The 23,145-nt window shown below is 46.7% G+C and overlaps 1 pseudogene; it reads right to left on the bottom strand.

Annotated features, from left to right (window-relative positions):
* LOC129866960 (WW domain-containing oxidoreductase-like) overlaps positions 1–16,943 on the bottom strand; it is a 320,558-nt pseudogene extending 303,615 nt beyond the window's left edge.
* Between the last annotated feature and the right edge of the window lie 6,202 nt (positions 16,944–23,145).

Below are 23,145 nucleotides of genomic sequence, written 5' to 3'. Positions count from 1 at the left end.
ACAGTGTTTGTTTATATTTAAATTGTTTACAAACCAAAAACAAAATAAAACAGGCTTATATTTTGGGTTCTGATGGGGTACAACAGTTAAACTAAGCTCATTAAGCATGTATAAGTTATATTCATCAAGAGGTACTGGGTATATATATATCAATAATTCATATGTCCAAAAATGGATGTACCAATCACAGATTGCCCCTTTAAGAGAAACAAAAGGACCGATGTGTGTAAAGCTCAGTGTACTATTCTGATCGCCACATTCCATCTGAAAGAGCTTCTGTGCCCTCTTGTGGACAAAAAAAACAAACACAATCTCACTCACTGGAAAGTGTCTTGGCAAGAGGACTATAAACTAAATCAGCTTTATCCAGTTGACAATAGGTATTTTGTGACAGTAGGCCTATATGTTTTTGCATTTGACTAGTCCATTCTTACGTGGTAAAAGTTGTTTCCCTCGAATGACTTCAACGTGATAGCCAGAGTCTTGAGAACAATGGGTACAAACTTGACAGTGGTGCAGAACCTCTGGCCCAAAGTAATATATATATATATATACATATATATATATATTAAAATGTCATTAAGGATGGGAAGCTAAGTGCTGAGAAAGTCTGCAACCTCTCCTGTTCAGTCAGTCGGAAGTCTTGACCATTATAAATCTGAAAACAACAACACTGTAGTGATATACTCACTCCATTTGCAAAGCCAGAACTAGGAAGAGGAATGATTTGAATATAAAGACAATTAACGATTTTATGTTTGTTTAATTTCCCTTGCGCTGTCATTATCTCCCTGCAACTGAAGCGGTGACTGTGGATGAATAGCTTCTACTTGTGCTAATTTACACAGAGATGAAGAGGAAATGCATTTGTTTCCAAGGCCATTATACAGTGAGCCATGCAATTGCTCGCCACAAATGGCCGTCATTCATTACAGTTAACAATGACATCCAATTCAGCTCAGTTAATGAACTTCAATACAATCATGTTGGTTAATCATGTTGGGAATGATTTGTTCAGTGTAAGTGTATCATTTTGGAGGTTAATGTTGATGAATGCCTGGTTTTAAAGAGATACAATTAAGCTTTGGCTTGCAGGGGGAAGACAGAGAAGCACTGTCGGGACTGGACTAAAAAGACTGCGGTGCAATACCCCCACCTACTGGTGAAATAATGAAGGTGCACTTCCTAACTATCAAGGCATAAATACAGTAAGTTAATTACACACAGACACATGTGCACTGCACACACACAGTGCTAAGCTCACCGATGCCAGAGTTGCCCCCGGTGATGAGGACCACCCTGTCTGAGAGGTTGCAACCCTGCAGGATCTCCAGGGCTGCTGTGTTACTGTCGTAACGCTTCGGCTTCACCAGCACATCCTCCACCGTGAATGCCTGCCGTGGGTCAAAGTAGTTATTCCTCTTGTTAATGTGACTGTTAGGGAAGGGGGAAAGGGAGAGGGAAGCATGAAGGAGAGAGCGAATGATGGGCGGGGAGTAAGTTTCATGTTGTATGAACTTATTACTTATTAAGCTAAGTGGTTGTAAGCATGCTCCGTGAGGTCTCTCTCTACCGAAACAAGGCCTCATGAACAGACTCAGGCAGGCAGTGGGGCATAGATAGGCTGCTCACAGCCATGGGCCAAAAGACTTTACACTGCTATTTACCTGGTATTAAATAGGAAATGCACAAACAATTGCTACTTTCTGGTACATTCTTATATGAAATGGTGCTCATTGGAATGAATCCCAAAGAAACAAACAAGTAATTAGGTTGTCACTGTGTAATTATCATGTTACCTTGTAATTTATTAGTAAATGCCTGGTAAATGTATGTACTGTCAAATAAAGTGATTATTTTCATTTTTTACTGCCACGCCTTAGCATGCTAGTTGTTCAGGATATCAGGAAAAGAGGATCTGTCCTTTATCGTCTGTCTCCTGCTCCCATCCACATGGTGGATCTGTCCTTTATCGTCTGTCTCCTGCTCCCATCCACATGGTGGATCTGTCCTTTATCGTCTGTCTCCTGCTCCCATCCACATGGTGGATCTGTGCTTTATCGTCTGTCTCCTGCTCCCATCCACATGGTGGATCTGTCCTTTATCGTCTGTCTCCTGCTCCCATCCACATGGTGGATCTGTCCTTTATCGTCTGTCTCCTGCTCCCATCCACATGGTGGATCTGTCCTTTATCGTCTGTCTCCTGCTCCCATCCACATGGTGGATCTGTCCTTTATCGTCTGTCTCCTGCTCCCATCCACATGGTGGATCTGTCCTTTATCGTCTGTCTCCTGCTCCCATCCACATGGTGGATCTGTCCTTTATCGTCTGTCTCCTGCTCCCATCCACATGGTGGATCTGTCCTTTATCGTCTGTCTCCTGCTCCCATCCACATAGTGGATCTGTCCTTTATCGTCTGTCTCCTGCTCCCATCCACATGGTGGATCTGTCCTTTATCGTCTGTCTCCTGCTCCCATCCACATGGTGGATCTGTCCTTTATCGTCTGTCTCCTGCTCCCATCCACATGGTGGATCTGTCCTTTATCGTCTGTCTCCTGCTCCCATCCACATGGTGGATCTGTCCTTTATCGTCTGTCTCCTGCTCCCATCCACATGGTGGATCTGTCCTTTATCGTCTGTCTCCTGCTCCCATCCACATGGTGGATCTGTCCTTTATCGTCTGTCTCCTGCTCCCATCCACATGGTGGATCTGTCCTTTATCGTCTGTCTCCTGCTCCCATCCACATGGTGGATCTGTCCTTTATCGTCTGTCTCCTGCTCCCATCCACATGGTGGATCTGTGGGGAAGAAAACCCTCCTGTTAGACTCCTCAAGCCATTCAGAAGCAATATTCATACCATTAACTCAATATCTGTTACTGAGTGCCATCCTAAAAGAAGGATAACTCTACAATTGCAGAATGATATTTATCAGTGTTTTAACCTCTCACTATGAACATTCAAGTGCACCCAGTTCCATAAGAAAATCTGGTGAGTCTTGGACACATTAGGTTGGGTCTAGGGATGCAAATGTCGGTCAATTTTCCTGCGGATTATCTGATCCTCATTAACCGGTCAACAAACGGGTAAAAAAAATTCTAATGGTAAAATAACTTGACCAACAGAAAACACTATCAGAGATCTGTATATAATGACGAGATGCTTACGTTTCCGCCCAAAGCATGGGCGACAAGCGTAGGCCCAAAATAAACCCATAGAAATGCATTGGACTTTTTTGGCGAGTGAAACCTCTGGCTTCGCCTCTTCCTCTCTGCTACTATGCATGCATACAAGGACCGGGCATTTTTCATTAATAAGAGCGTAATGAAAACATGCAACAATAGTAAGCCTATCGTCTTACTGTCAACAGGCTATAATTGAAGATTCAACTCCTGTAATGAAGCCGCTAATAAAATGTCATTTTGAAACATTGCCAAAAATGCAATCGCGGAAAACACGGTTCTAAACCGCGCACTAAATGCGAGCAGTTCCATATGTGAGATGAAAATCTCCGTTAAATTTAGAAAGAGGGGGAATCTAATAGCAACTACTATGATCGGTTGCGAATATGACAAGGATTGTGCATTTGGCTTCTGAACAACGAAAGAAAGTTCATATGAAAACCAATATAACAGGAGAGAAATGCTGGTTAATGGCAAGAGGAAGTCTTTATAAAATACTTGCCTCCGCGTATCTATGGATGGATTTTTGCAAGGTAAGGCGTTCGGGTTTGAAACAATTATACTGCCTCAAACTCACATTGCAAAGTGGTGGGTGACGTGCCAACGGTTGGCAGGCTATAGCATATGCATCCGAATGGGAGGCGCGCTTTACGAGTTGAGAAATAAAAATAACACATTTTTAATCATGGCATTCGAAATTGTTATTTGTTGCTCAATGGCTGGTCTTACAAAAGCAGGTTTCACTCCAGTAGCCTACAGACTTTTTGAGTAGTTACTCTCACGCTGTCTGACAGATGGTAGCAAACTATGCTCTGTATGCTGTGCGCGTGATACCTGAAATGCGTGACGATTAACGAAAATACCCACGCGCCAATTTAATTCTACACAATTGTGGAAATTAACCTATAGACCGATAAGCATTACGGGTCAAATGTATGTTCGGTTGCTAATAGATTAACGGTTAACCGTTAACATCCTTAGTTGGGTCCAATGTGCACAAGTAATGACCATTACACACACGCTTGCAAAAAGGCTTATTGAAGGTGGGATGTACAGTAAGAGGTGGGTGGGTATAAGAGAACAGTTGGGAATGGGGTCAGACTGGACAGTTACCCGAAACCTCCAGCACAGTGCCTCTTCTGCCCTGTTTTGGGATGATACCACAGTCTTAATTTCCTAATGACTGTGTAGAGAGGGAAACATGTAGAGGGGGGGTCCATCAAACTTGCTAACTGTTACTGTTAGCAACTGGGAGGGAGACATGGGGGGGGGGTCCATCAAACTATCTAACTGTTGCTGTGTAGTAACTGAGAGGGAGACATGTAGGGGGGGGGGGGGGGGGGGGGGGGGTCCATCAAACTATCTAACTGTTACTGTTTAGTAACTGGGAGGGAGACATGTAGAGGGGGGGGGTCCATCAAACTATCTAACTGTTACTGTTAGCAACTGGGAGGGAGACATGTAGAGGGGGGGGGTCCATCCAACTATCTAACTGTTGCTGTGTAGTAACTGGGAGGGAGACATGTAGAGGGGGGGGGGGGGGGGGGTCCATCAAACTATCTAACTGTTACTAATTAGTAACTGGGAGGGAGACATGTAGAGGGGGGGGGGTCCATCCAACTATCTAACTGTTGCTGTGTAGTAACTGGGAGGGAGACATGTAGAGGGGGGGGGGGGGGGGGGGGGGGGGGGGGGGTCCATCAAACTATCTAACTGTTACTGTGTAGTAACTGAGAGGGAGACATGTAGGGGGGGGGGGGGTCCATCAAACTATCTAACTGTTACTGTTTAGTAACTGGGAGGGAGACATGTCGAGGGGGGGGGTCCATCAAACTATCTAACTGTTACTGTTAGCAACTTACCCGAAGTTACTTACCCGACAGTTACCCGAAACCTCCAGCACAGTGCCTCTTCTGCCCTGTTTTGGGATGATACCACAGTCTTAATTTCCTAATGACTGTGTAGAGAGGGAAACATGTAGAGGGGGGGTCCATCAAACTTGCTAACTGTTACTGTTAGCAACTGGGAGGGAGACATGGGGGGGGGGTCCATCAAACTATCTAACTGTTGCTGTGTAGTAACTGAGAGGGAGACATGTAGGGGGGGGGGGGGGGGGGTCCATCAAACTATCTAACTGTTACTGTTTAGTAACTGGGAGGGAGACATGTAGAGGGGGGGGGGTCCATCAAACTATCTAACTGTTACTGTTAGCAACTTACCCGAAGTTACTTACCCGACAGTTACCCGAAACCTCCTGGGAGGGAGACATGTAGAGGGGGGGTCCATCAAACTATCTAACTGTTGCTGTGTAGTAACTGAGAGGGAGACATGTAGAGGGGGGGGGGTCCATCAAACTATCTAACTGTTGCTGTGTAGTAACTGAGAGGGAGACATGTAGAGGGGGGGGGGGGGGGGGGGGGGGGGGTCCATCAAACTATCTAACTGTTGCTGTGTAGTAACTGAGAGGGAGACATGTAGAGGGGGGGGGGTCCATCAAACTATCTAACTGTTGCTGTGTAGTAACTGAGAGGGAGACATGTAGAGGGGGGGGGGGGGGGGGGGGGGGGGTCCATCAAACTATCTAACTGTTGCTGTGTAGTAACTGAGAGGGAGACATGTAGAGGGGGGGGGGTCCATCAAACTATCTAACTGTTGCTGTGTAGTAACTGAGAGGGAGACATGTAGAGGGGGGGGGGGGGGGGGGGGGGGGGGGGTCCATCAAACTATCTAACTGTTGCTGTGTAGTAACTGAGAGGGAGACATGTAGAGGGGGGGGGGTCCATCAAACTATCTAACTGTTGCTGTGTAGTAACTGAGAGGGAGACATGTAGAGGGGGGGGGGGGGGGGGGGGGGGGGGGGTCCATCAAACTATCTAACTGTTGCTGTGTAGTAACTGAGAGGGAGACATGTAGAGGGGGGGGGGGGTCCATCAAACTATCTAACTGTTACTGTTTAGTAACTGGGAGGGAGACATGTAGAGGGGGGGGGGGTCCATCAAACTATCTAACTGTTACTGTTAGCAACTGGGAGGGAGACATGTAGAGGGGGGGGTCCATCAAACTATCTAACTGTTGCTGTGTAGTAACTGAGAGGGAGACATGTAGAGGGGGGGGGGGTCCATCAAACTATCTAACTGTTGCTGTGTAGTAACTGAGAGGGAGACATGTAGAGGGGGGGGGGGGGGGGGGGGGGGGGGGTCCATCAAACTATCTAACTGTTGCTGTGTAGTAACTGAGAGGGAGACATGTAGAGGGGGGGGGGTCCATCAAACTATCTAACTGTTGCTGTGTAGTAACTGAGAGGGAGACATGTAGAGGGGGGGGGGGGGGGGGGGGGGGGGGGGGGTCCATCAAACTATCTAACTGTTGCTGTGTAGTAACTGAGAGGGAGACATGTAGAGGGGGGGGGGGGGTCCATCAAACTATCTAACTGTTACTGTTTAGTAACTGGGAGGGAGACATGTAGAGGGGGGGGGGGTCCATCAAACTATCTAACTGTTACTGTTAGCAACTGGGAGGGAGACATGTAGAGGGGGGGTCCATCAAACTATCTAACTGTTGCTGTGTAGTAACTGAGAGGGAGACATGTAGAGGGGGGGGGGTCCATCAAACTATCTAACTGTTGCTGTGTAGTAACTGAGAGGGAGACATGTAGGGGGGGGGGGGGGGTCCATCAAACTATCTAACTGTTGCTGTGTAGTAACTGAGAGGGAGACATGTAGAGGGGGGGGGGTCCATCAAACTATCTAACTGTTGCTGTGTAGTAACTGAGAGGGAGACATGTAGAGGGGGGGGGGGGGTCCATCAAACTAACTGTTACTGTTAGCAACTGGGAGGGAGACATGTAGAGGGGGGGTCCATCAAACTATCTAACTGTTGCTGTGTAGTAACTGAGAGGGAGACATGTAGAGGGGGGGTCCATCAAACTATCTAACTGTTACTGTTTAGTAACTGGGAGGGAGACATGTCGAGGGGGGGGGTCCATCAAACTATCTAACTGTTACTGTTAGCAACTTACCCGAAGTTACTTACCCGACAGTTACCCGAAACCTCCAGCACAGTGCCTCTTCTGCCCTGTTTTGGGATGATACCACAGTCTTAATTTCCTAATGACTGTGTAGAGAGGGAAACATGTAGAGGGGGGGTCCATCAAACTTGCTAACTGTTACTGTTAGCAACTGGGAGGGAGACATGGGGGGGGGGTCCATCAAACTATCTAACTGTTGCTGTGTAGTAACTGAGAGGGAGACATGTAGGGGGGGGGGGGGGGGGGGTCCATCAAACTATCTAACTGTTACTGTTTAGTAACTGGGAGGGAGACATGTAGAGGGGGGGGGGTCCATCAAACTATCTAACTGTTACTGTTAGCAACTTACCCGAAGTTACTTACCCGACAGTTACCCGAAACCTCCTGGGAGGGAGACATGTAGAGGGGGGGTCCATCAAACTATCTAACTGTTGCTGTGTAGTAACTGAGAGGGAGACATGTAGAGGGGGGGGGGTCCATCAAACTATCTAACTGTTACTGTTAGCAACTTACCCGAAGTTACTTACCCGACAGTTACCCGAAACCTCCAGCACAGTGCCTCTTCTGCCCTGTTTTGGGATGATACCACAGTCTTAATTTCCTAATGACTGTGTAGAGAGGGAAACATGTAGAGGGGGGGTCCATCAAACTTGCTAACTGTTACTGTTAGCAACTGGGAGGGAGACATGGGGGGGGGGTCCATCAAACTATCTAACTGTTGCTGTGTAGTAACTGAGAGGGAGACATGTAGGGGGGGGGGGGGTCCATCAAACTAACTAACTGTTACTGTGTAGTAACTGAGAGGGAGACATGTAGGGGGGGGGGGGGGTCCATCAAACTATCTAACTGTTACTGTGTAGTAACTGAGAGGAAGACATGTAGGGGGGGGGGGGGTCCATCAAACTATCTAACTGTTACTGTTTAGTAACTGGGAGGGAGACATGTCGAGGGGGGGGGTCCATCAAACTATCTAACTGTTACTGTTAGCAACTTACCCGAAGTTACTTACCCGACAGTTACCCGAAACCTCCAGCACAGTGCCTCTTCTGCCCTGTTTTGGGATGATACCACAGTCTTAATTTCCTAATGACTGTGTAGAGAGGGAAACATGTAGAGGGGGGGTCCATCAAACTTGCTAACTGTTACTGTTAGCAACTGGGAGGGAGACATGGGGGGGGGGTCCATCAAACTATCTAACTGTTGCTGTGTAGTAACTGAGAGGGAGACATGTAGGGGGGGGGGGGGGTCCATCAAACTATCTAACTGTTACTGTGTAGTAACTGAGAGGGAGACATGTAGGGGGGGGGGGGTCCATCAAACTATCTAACTGTTACTGTGTAGTAACTGAGAGGGAGACATGTAGGGGGGGGGGGGGTCCATCAAACTATCTAACTGTTACTGTTTAGTAACTGGGAGGGAGACATGTCGAGGGGGGGGGTCCATCAAACTATCTAACTGTTACTGTTAGCAACTTACCCGAAGTTACTTACCCGACAGTTACCCGAAACCTCCAGCACAGTGCCTCTTCTGCCCTGTTTTGGGATGATACCACAGTCTTAATTTCCTAATGACTGTGTAGAGAGGGAAACATGTAGAGGGGGGGTCCATCAAACTTGCTAACTGTTACTGTTAGCAACTGGGAGGGAGACATGGGGGGGGGGTCCATCAAACTATCTAACTGTTGCTGTGTAGTAACTGAGAGGGAGACATGTAGGGGGGGGGGGGGTCCATCAAACTATCTAACTGTTACTGTGTAGTAACTGAGAGGGAGACATGTAGGGGGGGGGGGGGTCCATCAAACTATCTAACTGTTACTGTGTAGTAACTGAGAGGGAGACATGTAGGGGGGGGGGGGGTCCATCAAACTATCTAACTGTTACTGTTTAGTAACTGGGAGGGAGACATGTCGAGGGGGGGGGTCCATCAAACTATCTAACTGTTACTGTTAGCAACTTACCCGAAGTTACTTACCCGACAGTTACCCGAAACCTCCAGCACAGTGCCTCTTCTGCCCTGTTTTGGGATGATACCACAGTCTTAATTTCCTAATGACTGTGTAGAGAGGGAAACATGTAGAGGGGGGGTCCATCAAACTTGCTAACTGTTACTGTTAGCAACTGGGAGGGAGACATGGGGGGGGGGTCCATCAAACTATCTAACTGTTGCTGTGTAGTAACTGAGAGGGAGACATGTAGGGGGGGGGGGGGGGGGGGTCCATCAAACTATCTAACTGTTACTGTTTAGTAACTGGGAGGGAGACATGTAGAGGGGGGGGGGTCCATCAAACTATCTAACTGTTACTGTTAGCAACTTACCCGAAGTTACTTACCCGACAGTTACCCGAAACCTCCTGGGAGGGAGACATGTAGAGGGGGGGTCCATCAAACTATCTAACTGTTGCTGTGTAGTAACTGAGAGGGAGACATGTAGAGGGGGGGGGGTCCATCAAACTATCTAACTGTTGCTGTGTAGTAACTGAGAGGGAGACATGTAGAGGGGGGGGGGGGTCCATCAAACTATCTAACTGTTACTGTTTAGTAACTGGGAGGGAGACATGTAGAGGGGGGGGGGTCCATCAAACTATCTAACTGTTACTGTTAGCAACTGGGAGGGAGACATGTAGAGGGGGGGTCCATCAAACTATCTAACTGTTGCTGTGTAGTAACTGAGAGGGAGACATGTAGAGGGGGGGGGGTCCATCAAACTATCTAACTGTTGCTGTGTAGTAACTGAGAGGGAGACATGTAGAGGGGGGGGGGGGTCCATCAAACTAACTGTTACTGTTAGCAACTGGGAGGGAGACATGTAGAGGGGGGGTCCATCAAACTATCTAACTGTTGCTGTGTAGTAACTGAGAGGGAGACATGTAGAGGGGGGGTCCATCAAACTATCTAACTGTTACTGTTTAGTAACTGGGAGGGAGACATGTCGAGGGGGGGGGTCCATCAAACTATCTAACTGTTACTGTTAGCAACTTACCCGAAGTTACTTACCCGACAGTTACCCGAAACCTCCAGCACAGTGCCTCTTCTGCCCTGTTTTGGGATGATACCACAGTCTTAATTTCCTAATGACTGTGTAGAGAGGGAAACATGTAGAGGGGGGGTCCATCAAACTTGCTAACTGTTACTGTTAGCAACTGGGAGGGAGACATGGGGGGGGGTCCATCAAACTATCTAACTGTTGCTGTGTAGTAACTGAGAGGGAGACATGTAGGGGGGGGGGGGGGGGGTCCATCAAACTATCTAACTGTTACTGTTTAGTAACTGGGAGGGAGACATGTAGAGGGGGGGGGGTCCATCAAACTATCTAACTGTTACTGTTAGCAACTTACCCGAAGTTACTTACCCGACAGTTACCCGAAACCTCCTGGGAGGGAGACATGTAGAGGGGGGGTCCATCAAACTATCTAACTGTTGCTGTGTAGTAACTGAGAGGGAGACATGTAGGGGGGGGGGGGGTCCATCAAACTATCTAACTGTTACTGTTAGCAACTTACCCGAAGTTACTTACCCGACAGTTACCCGAAACCTCCAGCACAGTGCCTCTTCTGCCCTGTTTTGGGATGATACCACAGTCTTAATTTCCTAATGACTGTGTAGAGAGGGAAACATGTAGAGGGGGGGTCCATCAAACTTGCTAACTGTTACTGTTAGCAACTGGGAGGGAGACATGGGGGGGGGGGTCCATCAAACTATCTAACTGTTGCTGTGTAGTAACTGAGAGGGAGACATGTAGGGGGGGGGGGGGTCCATCAAACTATCTAACTGTTACTGTGTAGTAACTGAGAGGGAGACATGTAGGGGGGGGGGGGGTCCATCAAACTATCTAACCGTTGCTGTGTAGTAACTGAGAGGGAGACATGTAGAGGGGGGGGGGGGTCCATCAAACTATCTAACTGTTACTGTTTAGTAACTGGGAGGGAGACATGTCGAGGGGGGGGGTCCATCAAACTATCTAACTGTTACTGTTAGCAACTTACCCGAAGTTACTTACCCGACAGTTACCCGAAACCTCCAGCACAGTGCCTCTTCTGCCCTGTTTTGGGATGATACCACAGTCTTAATTTCCTAATGACTGTGTAGAGAGGGAAACATGTAGAGGGGGGGTCCATCAAACTTGCTAACTGTTACTGTTAGCAACTGGGAGGGAGACATGGGGGGGGGGGTCCATCAAACTATCTAACTGTTGCTGTGTAGTAACTGAGAGGGAGACATGTAGGGGGGGGGGGGGGGGGGGTCCATCAAACTATCTAACTGTTACTGTTTAGTAACTGGGAGGGAGACATGTAGAGGGGGGGGGGTCCATCAAACTATCTAACTGTTACTGTTAGCAACTTACCCGAAGTTACTTACCCGACAGTTACCCGAAACCTCCTGGGAGGGAGACATGTAGAGGGGGGGTCCATCAAACTATCTAACTGTTGCTGTGTAGTAACTGAGAGGGAGACATGTAGAGGGGGGGGGTCCATCAAACTATCTAACTGTTGCTGTGTAGTAACTGAGAGGGAGACATGTAGGGGGGGGGGGGGGGGGGTCCATCAAACTATCTAACTGTTACTGTTTAGTAACTGAGAGGGAGACATGTAGAGGGGGGGGGGTCCATCAAACTATCTAACTGTTACTGTTAGCAACTTACCCGAAGTTACTTACCCGACAGTTACCCGAAACCTCCAGCACAGTGCCTCTTCTGCCCTGTTTTGGGATGATACCACAGTCTTAATTTCCTAATGACTGTGTAGAGAGGGAAACATGTAGAGGGGGGGTCCATCAAACTTGCTAACTGTTACTGTTAGCAACTGGGAGGGAGACATGGGGGGGGGGTCCATCAAACTATCTAACTGTTGCTGTGTAGTAACTGAGAGGGAGACATGTAGGGGGGGGGGGGGTCCATCAAACTATCTAACTGTTACTGTGTAGTAACTGAGAGGGAGACATGTAGGGGGGGGGGGGGGTCCATCAAACTATCTAACTGTTACTGTGTAGTAACTGAGAGGGAGACATGTAGGGGGGGGGGGGGTCCATCAAACTATCTAACTGTTACTGTTTAGTAACTGGGAGGGAGACATGTCGAGGGGGGGGGTCCATCAAACTATCTAACTGTTACTGTTAGCAACTTACCCGAAGTTACTTACCCGACAGTTACCCGAAACCTCCAGCACAGTGCCTCTTCTGCCCTGTTTTGGGATGATACCACAGTCTTAATTTCCTAATGACTGTGTAGAGAGGGAAACATGTAGAGGGGGGGTCCATCAAACTTGCTAACTGTTACTGTTAGCAACTGGGAGGGAGACATGGGGGGGGGGTCCATCAAACTATCTAACTGTTGCTGTGTAGTAACTGAGAGGGAGACATGTAGGGGGGGGGGGGGGGTCCATCAAACTATCTAACTGTTACTGTGTAGTAACTGAGAGGGAGACATGTAGGGGGGGGGGGGGGTCCATCAAACTATCTAACTGTTACTGTGTAGTAACTGAGAGGGAGACATGTAGGGGGGGGGGGGGGTCCATCAAACTATCTAACTGTTACTGTTTAGTAACTGGGAGGGAGACATGTCGAGGGGGGGGGTCCATCAAACTATCTAACTGTTACTGTTAGCAACTTACCCGAAGTTACTTACCCGACAGTTACCCGAAACCTCCAGCACAGTGCCTCTTCTGCCCTGTTTTGGGATGATACCACAGTCTTAATTTCCTAATGACTGTGTAGAGAGGGAAACATGTAGAGGGGGGGTCCATCAAACTTGCTAACTGTTACTGTTAGCAACTGGGAGGGAGACATGGGGGGGGGGTCCATCAAACTATCTAACTGTTGCTGTGTAGTAACTGAGAGGGAGACATGTAGGGGGGGGGGGGGGTCCATCAAACTATCTAACTGTTACTGTGTAGTAACTGAGAGGGAGACATGTAGGGGGGGGGGGGGGTCCATCAAACTATCTAACTGTTACTGTGTAGTAACTGAGAGGGAGACATGTAGGGGGGGGGGGGGTCCATCAAACTATCTAACTGTTACTGTTTAGTAACTGGGAGGGAGACATGTCGAGGGGGGGGGTCCATCAAACTATCTAACTGTTACTGTTAGCAACTTACCCGAAGTTACTTACCCGACAGTTACCCGAAACCTCCAGCACAGTGCCTCTTCTGCCCTGTTTTGGGATGATACCACAGTCTTAATTTCCTAATGACTGTGTAGAGAGGGAAACATGTAGAGGGGGGGTCCATCAAACTTGCTAACTGTTACTGTTAGCAACTGGGAGGGAGACATGGGGGGGGGGTCCATCAAACTATCTAACTGTTGCTGTGTAGTAACTGAGAGGGAGACATGTAGGGGGGGGGGGGGGGGGGGTCCATCAAACTATCTAACTGTTACTGTTTAGTAACTGGGAGGGAGACATGTAGAGGGGGGGTCCATCAAACTATCTAACTGTTGCTGTGTAGTAACTGAGAGGGAGACATGTAGAGGGGGGGGGGTCCATCAAACTATCTAACTGTTGCTGTGTAGTAACTGAGAGGGAGACATGTAGGGGGGGGGGGGGTCCATCAAACTATCTAACTGTTACTGTGTAGTAACTGAGAGGGAGACATGTAGGGGGGGGGGGGGGTCCATCAAACTATCTAACTGTTACTGTTAGCAACTTACCCGAAGTTACTTACCCGACAGTTACCCGAAACCTCCAGCACAGTGCCTCTTCTGCCCTGTTTTGGGATGATACCACAGTCTTAATTTCCTAATGACTGTGTAGAGAGGGAAACATGTAGAGGGGGGGTCCATCAAACTTGCTAACTGTTACTGTTAGCAACTGGGAGGGAGACATGGGGGGGGGGTCCATCAAACTATCTAACTGTTGCTGTGTAGTAACTGAGAGGGAGACATGTAGGGGGGGGGGGGGGTCCATCAAACTATCTAACTGTTACTGTGTAGTAACTGAGAGGGAGACATGTAGGGGGGGGGGGGGTCCATCAAACTATCTAACTGTTACTGTGTAGTAACTGAGAGGGAGACATGTAGGGGGGGGGGGGGTCCATCAAACTATCTAACTGTTACTGTTTAGTAACTGGGAGGGAGACATGTCGAGGGGGGGGGTCCATCAAACTATCTAACTGTTACTGTTAGCAACTTACCCGAAGTTACTTACCCGACAGTTACCCGAAACCTCCAGCACAGTGCCTCTTCTGCCCTGTTTTGGGATGATACCACAGTCTTAATTTCCTAATGACTGTGTAGAGAGGGAAACATGTAGAGGGGGGGTCCATCAAACTTGCTAACTGTTACTGTTAGCAACTGGGAAGGAGACATGGGGGGGGGGTCCATCAAACTATCTAACTGTTGCTGTGTAGTAACTGAGAGGGAGACATGTAGGGGGGGGGGGGGGGGGGGGGTCCATCAAACTATCTAACTGTTACTGTTTAGTAACTGGGAGGGAGACATGTAGAGGGGGGGTCCATCAAACTATCTAACTGTTGCTGTGTAGTAACTGAGAGGGAGACATGTAGAGGGGGGGGGGGTCCATCAAACTATCTAACTGTTGCTGTGTAGTAACTGAGAGGGAGACATGTAGAGGGGGGGGGGGGGGGGGGGGGGGGGGGGGTCCATCAAACTATCTAACTGTTGCTGTGTAGTAACTGAGAGGGAGACATGTAGAGGGGGGGGGGGGGTCCATCAAACTATCTAACTGTTACTGTTTAGTAACTGGGAGGGAGACATGTAGAGGGGGGGGGGGTCCATCAAACTATCTAACTGTTACTGTTAGCAACTGGGAGGGAGACATGTAGAGGGGGGGTCCATCAAACTATCTAACTGTTGCTGTGTAGTAACTGAGAGGGAGACATGTAGAGGGGGGGGGGTCCATCAAACTATCTAACTGTTGCTGTGTAGTAACTGAGAGGGAGACATGTAGAGGGGGGGGGGGGTCCATCAAACTAACTGTTACTGTTAGCAACTGGGAGGGAGACATGTAGAGGGGGGGTCCATCAAACTATCTAACTGTTGCTGTGTAGTAACTGAGAGGGAGACATGTAGAGGGGGGGTCCATCAAACTATCTAACTGTTACTGTTTAGTAACTGGGAGGGAGACATGTCGAGGGGGGGGGTCCATCAAACTATCTAACTGTTACTGTTAGCAACTTACCCGAAGTTACTTACCCGACAGTTACCCGAAACCTCCAGCACAGTGCCTCTTCTGCCCTGTTTTGGGATGATACCACAGTCTTAATTTCCTAATGACTGTGTAGAGAGGGAAACATGTAGAGGGGGGGTCCATCAAACTTGCTAACTGTTACTGTTAGCAACTGGGAGGGAGACATGGGGGGGGGGTCCATCAAACTATCTAACTGTTGCTGTGTAGTAACTGAGAGGGAGACATGTAGGGGGGGGGGGGGGGGGGGGTCCATCAAACTATCTAACTGTTACTGTTTAGTAACTGGGAGGGAGACATGTAGAGGGGGGGGGGTCCATCAAACTATCTAACTGTTACTGTTAGCAACTTACCCGAAGTTACTTACCCGACAGTTACCCGAAACCTCCTGGGAGGGAGACATGTAGAGGGGGGGTCCATCAAACTATCTAACTGTTGCTGTGTAGTAACTGAGAGGGAGACATGTAGAGGGGGGGGGGTCCATCAAACTATCTAACTGTTGCTGTGTAGTAACTGAGAGGGAGACATGTAGAGGGGGGGGGGGGTCCATCAAACTATCTAACTGTTACTGTTTAGTAACTGGGAGGGAGACATGTAGAGGGGGGGGGGGGTCCATCAAACTATCTAACTGTTACTGTTAGCAACTGGGAGGGAGACATGTAGAGGGGGGGTCCATCAAACTATCTAACTGTTGCTGTGTAGTAACTGAGAGGGAGACATGTAGAGGGGGGGGGGGTCCATCAAACTATCTAACTGTTGCTGTGTAGTAACTGAGAGGGAGACATGTAGAGGGGGGGGGGGGTCCATCAAACTAACTGTTACTGTTAGCAACTGGGAGGGAGACATGTAGAGGGGGGGTCCATCAAACTATCTAACTGTTGCTGTGTAGTAACTGAGAGGGAGACATGTAGAGGGGGGGTCCATCAAACTATCTAACTGTTACTGTTAGCAACTGGGAGGGAGACATGTAGAGAGAGGGGGGGGGGTCCATCAAACTATCTAACTGTTGCTGTTAGCAACTGGGAGGGAGACATGTAGAGGGGGGGTCCATCAAACTATCTAACTGTTACTGTTAGCAACTGGGAGGGAGACATGTAGAGAGGGGGGGGGGGGGGGGTCCATCAAACTATCTAACTGTTGCTGTTAGCAACTGGGAGGGAGACATGTAGAGGGGGGGTCCATCAAACTATCTAACTGTTGCTGTGTAGTAACTGGGAGGGAGACATGTAGAGGGGGGGGGTCCATCAAACTATCTAACTGTTGCCGTTAGTAATTAACTGCATCAAAACAAAGCTTCTCTGCCCTATTGTTGTGGGCGATATTGAATAGATAAGGCTAGTATGTTCAAGGACTGGTTTATGGCAAGGATAACACTGCCATAAAAGCAAGCGGCGCTGGTGGTGGTTGAGACCGTAGAAATAGAATGGTTCATTGAAACTCTACGCAATAGTTCATTTTCCCTTACTTCGCATAGTAAACCCATCCATCCCTCGAAGATCTCTCTTCCCATCCTGGAGGCAACTCATCTTCACTGTCTGTATCATCCATTCCAGCATACTTTAAAGCTGTCATCGCCCGTGTTCCTTACGAATACAAAGCTACAGAAAAAATTCCAAAAGAAATGCAGATCTATATTTTGGCAGAAGCGAAGGAGCCTTGAAAACCAAAATACATGTTATTATAAGCCTGCCTCAGCACTTCCGCATCAATACTGTGACGATTCTCATGTCTGCGAAGTGTTTGGGTAATGAAGTCCTGCAAGAGTAAAGTGAGGGGATTCGATTATCTGCCCTGGGTTACCAATTTTGTGAGGAGTTTCTTAAGGGAAGGGTGATTGCATTCGTTTTGGAATTGGCTGCCTCCTAGGGGTGAGCCAGGTGACCCGTTCAAAACCCACGGGGAAATTGGCTCAAAACAAAAGCATATTGTTTTTAAACGTGTGCATGTTTTTCTCTGACAAAACAAACACTGATTCAAAGGGGGGTGGCAGATTTTTTAACTCTTTGCTGTTAGGATACAGATAAGTATCCTCAATGAAAGGTGGCTTTCAAGGAGGGGAGGACACTCTTCTGTTTGCCTACTGATGAATTGACACACTCATCGGTTTCTGGGTCACAGAGGAGAGAAGATGGTCTTTTGTCAAACGAGAATCTCCCATAACATGCACAGTTTGAGCTACTCCAGGAAGTGACGTTGCAGTCTAGCTCAGCGCTGCCCCCTCTCATTGAGTAACTCAAGTTAACGGCCGACCGGGTTAATGCAGGCTGCCATTAGCAACTAAATGAATTATCCTTATACTTCTTCTGTGTGATTTTTTTTAAATTCTGAATAATCGGTTCAAAGACATACATCTGGTGTATTAAAAGCAGTTATTGGTACCATGATTGTCTTCTAAAAATGTTTTATAAAAGATTGCAATTTTTCTTTGAAGCTTTGAATGGCTGGTCATGGCTCACATCAACGCCACATCCCAGACACACTAAACCCACTCCAATTCGCATACCGCTCCAACAGATGCACAGATGACGCCATCTCTATTGCACTCCACACTGCCCTTTCCCAGTTGGACAAAAGGAACGCCAACGTCAGAATGCTGTTCTTTGACTACAGCTCAGCGTTCAACACCATAGTGCCTTCCAAGCTCAAAAATGTTCCAAGACTCCAGCCAGCCAAGTCATAACTGTTCTCTCTGCTCCCGCACGACAAACCATACCAATACACCAAGTCTGGAACCAGCAGGACCCTGAACAGCTTCTACCTCCAAGCCATAAGACTGAAAAATAGTCCAGGTAGCTATTTGGTTAACTATTTGCATTGACCCTTTTTGCAGTAACTATTTTGACTCATCACATACGCTGCTAATACCGTTTACCATCTGTCCGTGAGAGACTGACCAGGTGAATATAGGTGAAAGCTATGATCCCTTATTGATGTCACTTGTTAAATCCACTTCAATCAGTGTAGATGAAGGGGAGGAGACAGGTTAAAGAAGGATTTTTAAGCCTTGAGACAACTGAGACATGGGTTGTGTATGTGTGCCATTCAGAGGGTGAATGGGCAAGACAAACCATTTAAGTGCCTTTGAATGGGGTATGGAAGTAGGTGCCAGGCACACCGGTTTGTGTCAAGAACTGAAATGTTGCTGGGTTTTTCACACTCAACAGTTTCCCATGTGTATCAAGAATGGTCCACCACCCAAAGGACATCCAGCCAACTTGACACAACTGGAGGAAGCATTGGAGTCAACATAGGCCAGCATCCCTGTGGAACGCTTTCGATACCTTGAAGAGTCCATGCCCTGACAAATTGAGACAGTTCTGATGGCAAAAGGGGGTGCAACTCAATATTAGGAAGGTGTTCCTGTTTTGTACACTCAGTGTATATAGTCAAGTTATCATGACTCATTATGTATCTGTTATTACTTTTAGTATTACGTGTTTTACTTTTCTATTACTTCTCTATTTTCTTTCTGTCTGCATTGTTGGGAAGCACCCCTAAGTAAGCATTTCACTGTTAGTCCACACCTGTTGTTTACGAAGCATGTGACATCCTGAAGAGATCCTGGACCTCATCCTCTACATCCTGAAGAGGACTTCCACAGTTTCCCTCCTGCTGACCTTTTCCTCCTGTGGACTGAATCCCTGTATGTCTGATGTTTAATTCTGCGTGCATCTAAACATAAGTGCCTTGAGATCTGTATCATATTATGTGGAGCTAAGTTTTGTGGTTTATTGTGTACAATTACCATGTGGTGAGCTTATTAGCTAGCTCGTGCTCCTGCTAGCGTTAGCACTATTGTAAGCATTTTGCATTGGAATGCATGAGCATTTAGCATGACTGTTAGCGATTAGCCGTTTATCAACATTGCTCATATTCTATATATACCGTACCAGTCAAAAGTTCTGACACAAATACTCATTCAAGGGTTTTCTTTATTTTTATTATTTTCTACATTGTAGACTAATAGTGAATACATCAAAATTATGAAATAACACATGAAATCATGTAGTAACCAAAAAAGTGTTAAACAAATCAAAATATATTTTATATTCTTCAAAGCAGCCACCCTTTGCCTTGATGACAGCTTTGCACACTCTTGGCCAACTAGTGGTTCACTATGCTTTAGGTGCCTTTTGGCAAACTCCAATCGGGCTGTCATGTGACTTTTACTGAGGAGTGGCTTCTGTCTGGCCACTAAAATAAAGGTGTGATTGGTAGAGTGCTGCAGAGATGATTGTCATACTGGAAGGTTCTCCCATCTCCACAGAGGAACTCTGGAGCTCTGTCAGAGTAACCTTTGGGTTCTTGGCCAAATCCCTGACCAAGGCCCTTGTCCCCCGATAGCTCGGTTTGGCTGGGCGGCCAGCTCTAGGAAGAGACTTGGTGGTTCCAAACGTCTTCCATTTAAGAATGATGGAGGCCACTGTGTTCTTGGGGACCTTCAATGCTGCAGACATTTTTTGGTACCCTTCCCCAGGTCTGTGCCTCAACACAATCCTGTCTCTGAGCTCTACGGACAATTCCTTCGACCTCATAGCTTGGTTTTTGCTCTGACATGCACTGTCAACTGTGGGACCTTATATAGACAGATGTGTGCTTTTCCAAATCTTGTCCAATCAATTGAATTTACCACAGGTGGGCTCCAATCAAGTTGTAGAAACATCTCAAAGATGATAAATGGAAATAGGATGCACCTGAGCTCAATTTCGAGTCTCATAGCAAAGGGTCTGAATACTTATGTAAATAATGTATTTTTAATAAATTTGCAAACTTTTCTAAAAATCTGTTAGCTTTGTCATTATGAGGTATTGTGTGTAGATTGATGATAATCCACTTTAGAACAAGGCTGTACTGTAACAAAATGTGGTAAAAGGGAAGGGGTCTGAATACTTTCCGAATGCACTGTATTTGAAGTAAACATCTGTTGGAGTTTACATTATAGGGAATAGGCTGGCTTGCAGAGTCCTCCATATTACATCACATCCCGAAAATAAATATATTAAAATATTCGGAATTCTAATCAGTTTCATGTAATAACTCAAAAGATACAAAAGCGAGGTATAACTTTGAGTTGCGACTTTTTGTTGCATATACTAATGCAAATCCATAAGTTACATATGGTTAAGTATATGCTACTTACCCTTTAAACATTGGCAATAGCAGTGGCTTTTGACACACCCACTCCTTTCCACACCCCATTACTTTCCTTTTGACACACCCACTCCTTTCCACACCCCATTACTTTCCTTTTGACACACCCACTCCTTTCCACACCCCATTACTTTCCTTTTGACACACCCACTCCTTTCCACACCCCATTACTTTCCTTTTGACACACCCACTCCTTTCCACACCCCATTACTTTCATTTTTTACATTTACATTTTAGTCATTTAGCAGACGCTCTTATCCAGAGCGACTTACAGTAGAGTGCATACATTTTATTACATTTTTACATTACATACTGAGACAAGGATATCCCTACCGGCCAAACCCTCCCTAACCCGGACGACGCTATGCCAATTGTGCGTCGCCCCACGGACCTCCCGGTTGCGGCCGGCTGCGACAGAGCCTGGGCGCGAACCCAGAGACTCTGGTGGCGCAGCTAGCACTGCGATGCAGTGCCCTAGACCACTGCGCCACCCGGGAGGACTTTCCTTTTGACACACCCACTCCTTTCCACACCCCATTGCTTTACTTTTGACAAACCCACTCCTTTCCTTTCGACACACCCACTCGCCCATAGATACACATGGCTTAATATGACCACACCACGAGTAGGGTACAGCCGTAGGGTACTCCCTTTACTCCCATGTTAAATTTCCTACTTTACTCATAACCCGACAATGGCTGTATTCCTTTTTTTTTTATCATTCGATAAACATTTTGGATATGCTTGGTTGGTCGTTAACATACTTCAATGTAATTTATATCAACAAACTATACTGAACAAAAATATAAACGCAACATGCAACAAATTCAACGGTTTTACTGAGTTACAGTTCATATAAGGAAATCAGTCAATTGAAATAAATTCATTAGGCCCTAATCTACCCACTGGGGAGCCAGGCCAGCCAATCAGAATTAGTTTTTCCCCACAAAAGGGCTTTATTACAGACAGAAATAATCCTCAGTTCCATCAGCAGTCCGGGTGGCTGGTCTCAGATGATCCCGCAGGTGAAGAAGCCTGATGTGGAGGTCCTGAGCTGGCGTGGTTACACGTGGTCTGCGGTTGTGAGGCCGGTTGGACATACTGCCAAATTCCCTAAAATGACGTTGGAGGCGGCTTATGGTAGAGAATTTAACATTACATTCTCTGGCAACAGCTCTGGTGGACATTCCTGCAGTCAGCATGCCAATTGCACTTTCCCTCAACTTGAGACATCTGTGGCGTTGTGTGACAAAACTTCACATTTTGGAGTGGCCTTGTATTGTTCACACCACAAGGTGCTCCTGTGTAATGATCATGCTGTTTAATCAGCTTCTTGATATGCCACACCTGTCAGGCGGATGGATTATTTAGGCTAAGGAGATATGCTCACTAACAGGTATGTAAACAAATGTTTGCACAAAATTTGACAGAAATAAGCTTTTTGTGTGTATGGAACATTTCTGGGATCTTCTATTTCAGCTCATCATACCTAAAATCACTTGATTCTAAAGGTAAAAATGTTAGCATGAACAGAGACTGTCTCATGGAATGTATGTCATGATTATCAGCCAAAGAGACGATTCAAATGGGCTTTCTTTAGCTAGCTAACATGAGCTATCTAACCCCGCTTTTATATCCAAGATAGTGAAAAGATGTTGCATACCGTTTTGTTTGAACAATAGTAAGAGAAAAGACAGCCAAATTAAGTTTAAACTACACAAGGACCAGGTTAAGCAAACCTCATGGTTTCAGGCTATACCCCGTGATGATGATGATGATGATGATGATGATGATGATGATGATGATGATGATGGAAAGCTCCGGTTTATCTATAAGTCGTTGCTAGGTAAAGCCCCGCCTTATCTCAACTCACTGGTCACCATAGCAGCACCCACCCATAGCACGCGCTCCAGCAGGTATTTTTTACTGGTCACCCCCAAATCCAATTCCTCCTTTGGCCGCCTTTCCTTCCAGTTCTCTGCTGCAAATGACTGGAACGAACAGCAAAAATCACTGAAGCTGGAGACTCATATCTCCCTCACTAGCTTTAAGCACCAGCTGTCAGAGCAGCTCACAGATCACTGCACCTGTACATAGCCAATCTGTAAAGAGCCCATCCAACTACCTCATCGCCATACTGTTATTTATTTTATTTATTTTGCTCCTTTGCACCCCAGTATCTCTACGTGCACATTCATCTTCTGCACATCTATCACTTCAGTGTTTAATTGCTATATTATAATTATTTCGCCACTATGGCCTATTTATTGCCTTATACCTCCCTTATCCTACCTCATTTGCACACACTGTATGTAGACTTTTTCAATTGTATTATTGAATGTATGTTTGTTTATTCCATGTGTAACTCTGTGTTGTATGTGTTGAACTGCTTTGCTTTATTCTTGGCCGGGTCGCAGTTGTAAATGAGAACTTGTTCTCAACTAGCCTACCTGGTTAAATAAAGATGAAATAAAATAAAATAAATAAAATATACATTTGTGTGTTCGAAGCACTGAATTCAGAGTAAATTGCAAGCTAACACTTGTTTATATCTAACTCGCCTGGAGATTCTACTAAGTAAGTGTAGATATCGCCATAGGCTACTTTGGACAATTTGGTAGGGTTGTCTGCACAACTGGTTTCCGGCAAGTTG

The sequence above is a fragment of the Salvelinus fontinalis genome, chromosome 12 (assembly GCF_029448725.1).
Source record: "Salvelinus fontinalis isolate EN_2023a chromosome 12, ASM2944872v1, whole genome shotgun sequence".
NCBI lineage: Eukaryota > Metazoa > Chordata > Actinopteri > Salmoniformes > Salmonidae > Salvelinus > Salvelinus fontinalis.
Note: the sequence above shows the minus strand (reverse complement) of the source record. Positions and strands in the feature narration are given on the sequence as shown.